Below are 9,371 nucleotides of genomic sequence, written 5' to 3'. Positions count from 1 at the left end.
ATGGCTGACAGTGTCCAAACCTTTTCCATGGACCTGGGCGGGGGAATCAAAGGCTCCATGTATCATCTCTAAGCTAGATGCTTGAATTCTGTAAAAGAGAGGGGAGCAATGTTGAAGGAGGGCGAGCAGTGTTCTGGGGCAGAGAACAGAGTGGAAACAGAGTGAGCCATGATGATTAGTAGAATTTCCCTGTGTTTGATCTCCTTTTGTTTTCTCAAGTGATTTTCTCTGTGCTTGTCAGTAGCAGCCTGAATTAGGAGTCAATTCCCAGTGCTCTTTGGAAAAGTTGCCGTGTTCGTGCTTGGAAAAGTCATGAACGCCATTTGGTTTCAAGACAGAGCTGACCTAGCATTTGTGCTGTCAGGGAAGACGCCTCACCATTCCCATGTGTCAGCAAAATAATTGCTGACATGCTCTTCAACCTTTTGCTGCAGGCTCTTTTCCTTATCCAGAGAATGATTGTGAGTTTCTTTCCATCCATCATGTTGGTTAACTGGTGAGTTTGCTGCATAAATCCCTTTTCTGCTCACTGTACTCCTTTGAACACTGTTGGTTCAATAAAGGAATTTAAATGCACCAGCGATTTTCAACATAAAGGAATTGGCCTTTCAGCTTTGCAACCGGCTTGCCCTTGGCTTTCTCAGCAATGCGGTCCTCACATATTATCGGTGGCTCCTCTTCTCTAGCCTCTTCCCTTCATTCACCATTAGTGTCAATTGAGCACAGACCCCTAAAAAAGCAAACTTTTGCAGTTGCATCTCTTCTCCTTGGTGATCTTCTTAAGCAAAAGATTCCTCCACAAGACAATTCACCTCCATCTGCCCTTAGGAGTTCAACTTCTCTGCAGAGAAGTCCCCTTCACCTCATCCATCTCCTGCACAACTTAAGGCCATGCAGGTTCCTGAGCCACCTGCCTTGCAATGGGGATGATGGATTGGAAGTAAGCAATGGCAACTCTTTTCTCCAACCTCTCCCGGCCAGGGAAGACAGGATTCACTCTGCCAAAGGTCCTCTTCATATTCCCTTTCCTTTGAGGAATTGAAAATTTTTGTTTTTGGTACACATAAGGCAGAACCTTCCTCACACCAATATGTGAATTTTTTAACATAACCATTAGTCTGAAAATTTTTTTCTGCAGTTATTTTCTAGCATTTGTCAGTTCCTGTGCCTGGACTGGTTTCTCCCTGTGCCATTCACCCTCCCACCTCTGCTTCCTGCCCTCCAGCATCTTTGAATGAATGGATATTATGATTCTCTCTGTCGTATCTTGTGGGTTTGTTATTTTTGTTGTTTTTCTGTGAAGCACATACACTGGAAGTGGGAAGTGAAGAGTATTTCAGGTGCTCCTAGTCACACCATTTATGGTCATGTCTTGTTTCTTGTAACTCTAGTTAGATTTTGGTCTCAATGGCTCTTCTGCAAAGAGAGGAAAAGGTAGGAAGGAAGAAAGGAAGGAAGGAAGGAAGATAGTAGATACTGGCTTCTCTGCAAAGCCAGTTTTGCATTGTCCAGCTTCCCCATTGCTGCAACCTCCTCTGCCACCACAGACTCTGGTAGCTTTATGGCCAGAGTCTCTGAACTCTAGTTTTCTTTTTAATACGCTGCATGGGATCACCAATGTGTCCCACTATGTCAGATGTGGTGGACACCAGCTCCAAGATCACCATCAAGGACTTAAAGGACAAGGAAGTTGTGGAGGAAGCAGAGAATGGAAGAGATGTCCCCCCCCCCAATGGAAATGTTAATGAGGAAAATGGAGAGCAGGAGGCAGCCAGTGAGGTGGAAGAAGAGGAGGAAGAGGGTGGTGAAGAAGAGGAGGAAGAGGGGGGTGATAAAGATGAGGAGGCTGAGGCTGCTACAGGCAAACGGGCAGCTGAGGAAGATGATGTTGATACCAAGAAGGTGAAGACCATGAGGATGGCAAGATAGTGGGGGAATGAAGCAGGAAGACAGTTCTCCCACAAGCAGAAAGGATAATGGCCTCGGAGAAGGGAAAGAGGGAATGAGACCATGCCATCCTGAAAGGAGACATCAGGCCTGGAGAACAAGCTGTCACTGCTGCTGACTAATTGTCAACTAAGGCTCTTCCTTTGCTAACCCTACCCCTACGCCTAGCAACAGACCACCAATCTACCCTAGCCTGAATCACTCCTTCTCCCAGTTTGGACCATCCTCTTAAGTAAGCACTTCTGATTGGCTTATTAAGGTGGGAGCTTGAAGAGTTTTGTTGGTCCTTACTAGCATTCCTCACCCCGCCAATCACCTGTGCTGGGCCATCAGATATGCCTTTTTTTTTTTTTTTTGCTTTTTTATTTTATTAGTTGTTCAAAACATTACAAAGTTCTTGACATATCATATTTCATACATTTGATTCAAGCAGATTATGAACTTCCATTTTTACCCTATATACATATTGCAGATTCACATCAGTTACACATCCAATTTTTTACCTACTGCCATACTAGTGTATGTTGTATTCTGCTGCCTTTCCTATCCTCTACTATCCCCCCTCCCCTCCCCTTCCCTCCCCTCCCATCCCCTTCCTTCCTGTCTTCTCTTCCTACCCCATCTACTGTAATTCATTTCTCTCTCTTGTTTTTTTTACCCCCTTTCCCCTCACTTCCTCTTATATGTAATTTTGTGTAACAATGAGGGTCTCCTTCCTTTACCATGCAATTTCCCTTCTCTCTCTCTTTCCCTTCCCCCTCTCATCCCTGTTTAGTTGTGATCTTCTCCTGCTCTTCCTCCCTGCTCTGTTTTTAGTTGCTCTCATTATATCAAAGAAGTCATTTGGCATTTATTTTTCAGGGATTGGCTAGCTTCACTTAGCATAATCTGCTCTAGTGCCATCCATTTCCCTGCAAATTCCATGATTTTGTCATTTTTTAGTGCTGAGTAATACTCCATTTTGTATAAATGCCACATTTTTTTAATCCATTCATCTATTGAAGGGCATCTAGGTTGGTTCCACAGTCTAGCTATTGTGAATTGTACTGCTATGAACATTGTTGTAGCTGTGTCCCTATAGCACGCTCTTTTAAGGTCTTTAGGGAATAGCCCAAGAAGGGGAATAGCTAGGTCAAATGGTGGTTCCATTCCAAGCTTTCCAAGGAATCTCCATACTGCTTTCCAAATTGGCTGCACCAATTTGTAGTCCCACCAACAATGTACAAGTGTACCCTTTTCCCCACATCCTCACCAGCACTTGTTGTTGTTTGACTTCATAATGGCTGCCAATCTCACTGGAGTGAGATGGTATCTTAGGGTGGTTTTGATTTGCATTTCTCTGACTGCTAGAGATGGTGAGCATTTTTTCATGTACTTGTTGATAGATTGTATGTCCTCCTCTGAGAAGTGTCTGTTCAGGTCCTTGGCCCATTTGTTGATTGGGTTATTTGTTATCTTATTGTTTAATTTTTTGAGTTCTTTGTATACTCTGGATATTAGGGCTCTATCTGAAGTGTGAGGAGTAAAAATTTGTTCCCATGATGTAGGCTCCCTATTTACCTCTCTTATTGTTTCTCTTGCTGAGAAAAAACTTTTTAGTTCAAGTAAGTCCCACTTGTTGATTCTTGTTATTAACTCTTGTGCTATGGGTGTCCTATTAAAAAATTTGGAGCCTGACCCCACAGTCTGTAGGTTGGAGCCAACTTTTTCTTCTATTAGACGCAGAGTCTCTGATTTGATATCTAGCTCCTTGATCCATTTTGAGTTAACTTTTGTGCATGGCAAGAGAAGGGGATTCAGTTTCATTTTGTTGCATATGGATTTCCAGTTTTCCCAGCACCATTTGTTGAAGATGCTATCCTTTCTCCATTGCATGCTTTTAGCCCCTTTATCAAATATAAGATAGTTGTAACTTTGTGGATTAGTCTCTGTGTCCTCTATTCTGTACCATTGGTCCACCCGCCTGTTTTGGTACCAGTACCATGCTGTTTTTGTTACTATTGCTCTGTAGTATAATTTGAAATCTGGTATCGCTATACCTCGTGTTTCACATTTCCTGCTTAGAGTTGCTTTTGCTATTCTGGGTCTTTTATTTTTCCATATGAATTTCATGATTGCTTTATCTATTTCTACAAGAAATGTCATTGGGATTTTGATTGGCATTGCATTGAACCTATAGAGAACTTTTGGTAATATCGCCATTTTGATGATGTTAGTTCTGCCTATCCATGAACAGGGTATATTTTTCCATCATCTAAGATCTTCTTCTATTTATCTCTTTAGGGTTTTGTAGTTTTCATTGTATAAGTCTTTCACCTCTTTTGTTAGGTTGATTCCCAAGTATTTTATTATTTTTTTTGAGGATATTGTGAATGGTGTGTTTTTCCTCATTTCCATTTCAGAAGTTTTGTTGCTGATATACAGGAATGCCTTTGATTTATGCGTGTTGATTTTATATCCTGCCACTTTGCTGAATTCATTTATTAATTCTAGTAGTTACTTTGTAGAGCCTTTTGGGTCTTCTAGGTATAGAATCATGTCATCTGCAAATAGTGATAATTTAAGTTCTTCTTTTCCAATTTTTATGCCTTTAATTTCTTTCGTCTGTCTAATTGCTCTGGCCAGTGTTTCGAGGACCATATTGAATAGAAGTGGTGATAGAGAGCATCCCTGTCTTGTTCCAGATTTTAGAGGGAATGCCTTCAATTTTTCTCCATTCAGAATGATGCTAGCCTGAGGCTTAGCATAGATAGCTTTTACAATGTTGAGGTATGTTCCTGTTATCCCTAGTTTTTCTAATGTTTTGAACATAAAGGGATGCTGTACTTTGTCGAATGCTTTTTCTGCATCTATCGAGATGATCATATGGTTCTTATCTTTGAGTCTATTGATGTGGTGAATAACATTTATTGATTTCCGTATATTGAACCATCCTTGCATCCCAGGGATGAATCCTACTTGATCATGGTGCACAATTTTTTTGATGTGTTTTTGTATCCGATTCGCCAGAATTTTATTGAGGATTTTTGCATCTAGGTTCATTAGAGATATTGGTCTGTAGTTTTCTTTCTTTGAGGTGTCTTTGTCTGGTTTCGGAATCAGGGAGATGTTGGCCTCATAGAATGAATTTGGCAGCGCTCCCTCTTTTTCTATTTCCTGAAATAACCTGAAAAGTATTGGTTTTAATTCTTCTTTAAAGTTTTTGTAAAAAAAACTGTGTGGAGGGGGGGGCTAGGGGATTACACGCCTCATAGAATGAATTTGGCAGCACTCCCTCTTTTTCTATTTCCTGAAATAACCTGAAAAGTATTGGTTTTAATTCTTCTTAAAGTTTTTGTAAAAAAACTGTGTGGAGGGGGGGGCTAGGGGATTACACACCTGTCGCTGCTGGTATCAATGAGGTTATCTCCTCTGCCGCTTTCTGATGACGTCAGATCTCTGCATGTTGGTATCCCGTGCGTATGGCAGCATTTTGTTCCCTTTGCCGGGTGACCGAAGCAACGGGTGGGTCCTGACCGGCCCTCTCAAGCCCTGTCTCAATCTTGTTGCCACTGCCTATGAAGGCTCGGTTGGTATTTACCTCCACAGTATTCAGCAGGACCTGAACCGAGAAGCAGTTTCCTTGGGTTCTTTAGCCCTGAGCTATAGCGGTTTGTCTGCGAGACGCAGGCGAATGGGAGCCGGATTTCGGCCGCTCCGGGCTCCATGTATGTTCTGATAGGAGCAGGCTCCGAGAAGCAGTTTCCGCGGGATTTTTAGCCCTGAGCCTGAGCAGTATGTCTGCGAGACGCAGACGAACGGCAGCCTGAAATTACCTGTTCTATAGCTGAATGAGCTATAGAAAAACAGGCGATGGTGACGTCAGCTCTCCAAGATGGTGGCTGCTGGCTTCCTCGGTGGTCTGACCGGTGTGGAGGACAGAACTGGACTGCTTCCTTCCCCGTCTCAAACCCAGAATTCAGCACTGAGCACAGTGAGGGCACAGCCGGCAGGAGCCCCCAGAATCCGCAGCGTTGTATCTTTGCTTTGCTAGCACGTCTTTTCCTGGTGCGCACCGCAGACTCTAGCAGCGGGGCGATTTGCTGAATAAGTAGCTTGACCCTCCATGCGGACAAATCGCTCATGTTTGAGCCCCAGTAACTAATCCTCGGGCGATGGAAATCCTTCCTCTAGGTTTTGGTGCACCCCAATTTTGCTGGAAATTCCTAACAAGATAGCTTTCAGCCGTTCTAACTCGTCCTTCACCCGCGCAGTGACACGGTACACGGGGGTGATGCACTCCCTTCACCGCCATCTTCCCTATCTCCCCAGATATGCCTTTAAAAACCCCTAGACAACCAACACCTGTTGGCATCCCTCTCAGGACCCATCCCTCTTCAGGATCTCTGCATTCTTTCTATTCCTCTAATAAATCATGTTACTTTGCTTTCACTCTTGTGTCCAAGGATTTCATTCTTTGAATTCCTGAGATAAAGAACCCACCCATCCATGCTCTGTGTTAAAACAGCAAAAAAAAAAAAAAAAAAAAAAAAAAAAGACCACCATGCCTCTTCACCCTCCACTTTGGGTCTCAGAATGAAATGTACTCACCTTGGAGTACAGAGGCCCACCTGTCCCCCGGGGGTAGTGCTACCCACAGAAAACACGTGCTCTCTACTGCCCCACCAAAACCACAGCGTGAATTTGCAAGAGGGGAGGAAAAAAAAAACTAAGACTTCCAAGCCCTGCTTTTTTTCTCAAAAGTACTTTAAAAAAGGAAATGTTCATATTTTTATTTACATTTTATATTTTTGTATATATGGTTAGGGGTCAGCCAGTTTTAATGATGTCAGATGACCAAACCAGCCTTCAGAATATTCTCTGTCCTACTTCTATTTTTAGTTGTGACATGACCATGTTCATTATAATCAAGAGAGAGAGAGAGAGAGAGAGAGAGAGAGAGAGAGAGAGAGAGAACCCTTGTAACAAAAAGCAAAAACAACAATAACAAAGAAAGTAATCTTACTGCAAGCATTCCAGGAATTTTTTTGTTTATGCATTTTAGCTGCACTGTAACTAGTTGGTTTGTATGAGATCATTAAAAAGGTAAAAGGTTTCTTTTTTCTTTTTTTTTTTTTTGGCCTATGGAGTTGCTTTTTGTTTTATTTTATTTTATTTTTTGCTTCTTTGATGTATGTGGGAAGCAAAGTTGTCAACAATAAACTGAAATTTTATTTTTCTGATTTGTTCTTATAAAAAGAAAGAGGGGTGGGGTGGGGAGGAGACCCCAAAAAGACAGGACAGAAAGAAAGACCTTCACAGCCAGCTAAGGTTTTGAAAATAGTTTTCTTTCTACCCCTTGAAGACAAAATAGGTTTTTCCACTGGTACTTATAAAGCTCCCAGCTCTGGGAGGTACCAACTCTGGACAAATGTCACTGCAACCCAATGCACAGAGAACCTCAACTTTTTAACTCTAGAGGGTGGGAATTTACTGTTGGCTGTTGCTGAGTCTGACTGGTATTTCAAAAGCATATTGGGTGCTGCAAAGAGGAACTGGAGGGGTGAACTTATTAACTCCATTGAACCTGTGATTGGTGAAGTTTTCCTGTCATTTTAGGAGACTAAATATGGGTTGGGAGCGGGTGTCAAGACACTTGTAAGATTTTAAAATTTCACAAATGCAAGTTGACTTCCCACAAACAAAACATACGCCACAGTTTCTTCATCTGTAAAATGGGAATGGTAGCACCAATCTTGTAATTATTGACATTTTTTAATGCAAACATGTAATGTGTTTAGCCCTCAGTGGATGATGAGCAATGGTAAATGGTTCATATCTATGGATGGAGGGAAGGGAAGGAGACCCTGGGAGAGAGAGAGGTGGAGAGAGAGAGAGAGAGAGAGAGAGAGAGAGAGAGAGAGAATAATTATATATATAATTATATATGTATATATATAAAATAAAAAATATATATTTATATTTATATATATAATTTTACTTTCATATTAATTGGTTTACTCTGCACCTATTTATTGTTGAGGCTTAATTTGTCTTAGGTGAGGTATAGTTATATGAGTTTGAGTTGTTTTATCTTACATTTGCTGGTTTATATTCTTCTTAGTCTTCATATTAGCCTCATCAAATCCTAGAGGAGGCTGGTTAAGAATCCCATTGTGATTTCGGGTATGTGAGAACATGGGAGACCATTGCCTTGTTTCTTGCAAATTCAGAATGACTCAAAAACATTGAGTTGACATCGCTGGGTCTGTGCCTAGAAAAGTGGACTTGAAACAGCCTCAGAGCTCTCCACGTCACAGCAATGCAGTTCCAAGTTTAAAAGGCCTGTGTGTTAACAAAGGGTCACAACAGTCTTTTGCAAAGATCTTCACTGGGAGATTAGAGGGGTGTGAAGATGAAGACATCTTGGCAGTCTTGTTTGTAGACAGATACCTGTTGAGGTCAAGATGTCCCTCTCCCTAGTGCCTTGGTATTCCATAAATATAGATGCCACCTTCACAAAAATGTAGGCTGTGCCTTGGGTCAAGGGGGGGACTGAAACTGTCAGATTTAGTTTGTGCTTCCTAATGGAATGTAGCTCAAAACAAAAATTAAACTCAGTTTGGAAATATAAAGAAAGGCTTGCATCCTGGAATTTGTGAATTGATATGTCTCTATAAAGTTTTTCATCTATATAAAATAAAGTTCCGGGCTGGGGATGTGGCTCAAGTGGTAGTGCGCTCGCCTGGCATGTGTGCGGCCCGGGTTCGATCCTCAGCACCACATACAAACAAAGATGTTGTGTCCGCCGACAACTAAAAAATAAATATAAAAAATTCTCTCTCTCCCTCTCTCTCTCTTAAAAAAATAAAGTTCTCTTTTCAGAGTGGACATTACTTACAATTTCTTCATTATCAAAAGAAACTTTACAATGAATGCACTTTTGTCACAGAAAATGGAGGAAACTATGTTGTTTTATATTCACAAGTCTGTTCTTCATAATAATTTCTGAGACTCTGTTAGATCTCAGAGTTTTAGAGTTCCATAAAGATGGCATGTTAGAATTTATTCTGAGAAGCAAGGCTGGCAATGTTTTAATCCTATCTTATCCTATCCTTCTCTTCCCTTCCTGTCCTCTTTGGTCCTCTCCTTCTTTTCTTCCCCTCCCTTCTTTTCTTTCTTCTTTCTGTTTTCCAGTATTAGGGATTGAACCCAGGGGTTCACACTGCTAGGCAAGTGCTCTACAATTGAGCTACAATTTCGGCCCTTTAGATTTTTTTTTTTTTTTAAACATTTTGAGACAGGGTCTTGCTAAGTTGCCCAAGCTGGCCCTGAACCTGCAATTCTCCTGACTCAGTTTTCTGAGTAGCTGTGATTGAATACCGGTGAGCACTACCATGCCTGACTTAATATTTCTTAAAAGCAAAAATGTATTTGGAACTCAA

General features: G+C 41.5%; 1 pseudogene; it reads left to right on the top strand.

Annotated features, from left to right (window-relative positions):
* LOC143641838 (etoposide-induced protein 2.4 pseudogene) lies at nucleotides 1-930 on the top strand (annotated as a pseudogene).
* Nucleotides 931-9,371: the final 8,441 nt, after the last annotated feature.

This window comes from Callospermophilus lateralis, chromosome 6 (assembly GCF_048772815.1).
Source record: "Callospermophilus lateralis isolate mCalLat2 chromosome 6, mCalLat2.hap1, whole genome shotgun sequence".
NCBI classification, from domain to species: Eukaryota; Metazoa; Chordata; class Mammalia; order Rodentia; family Sciuridae; genus Callospermophilus; species Callospermophilus lateralis.
Note: the sequence above shows the minus strand (reverse complement) of the source record. Positions and strands in the feature narration are given on the sequence as shown.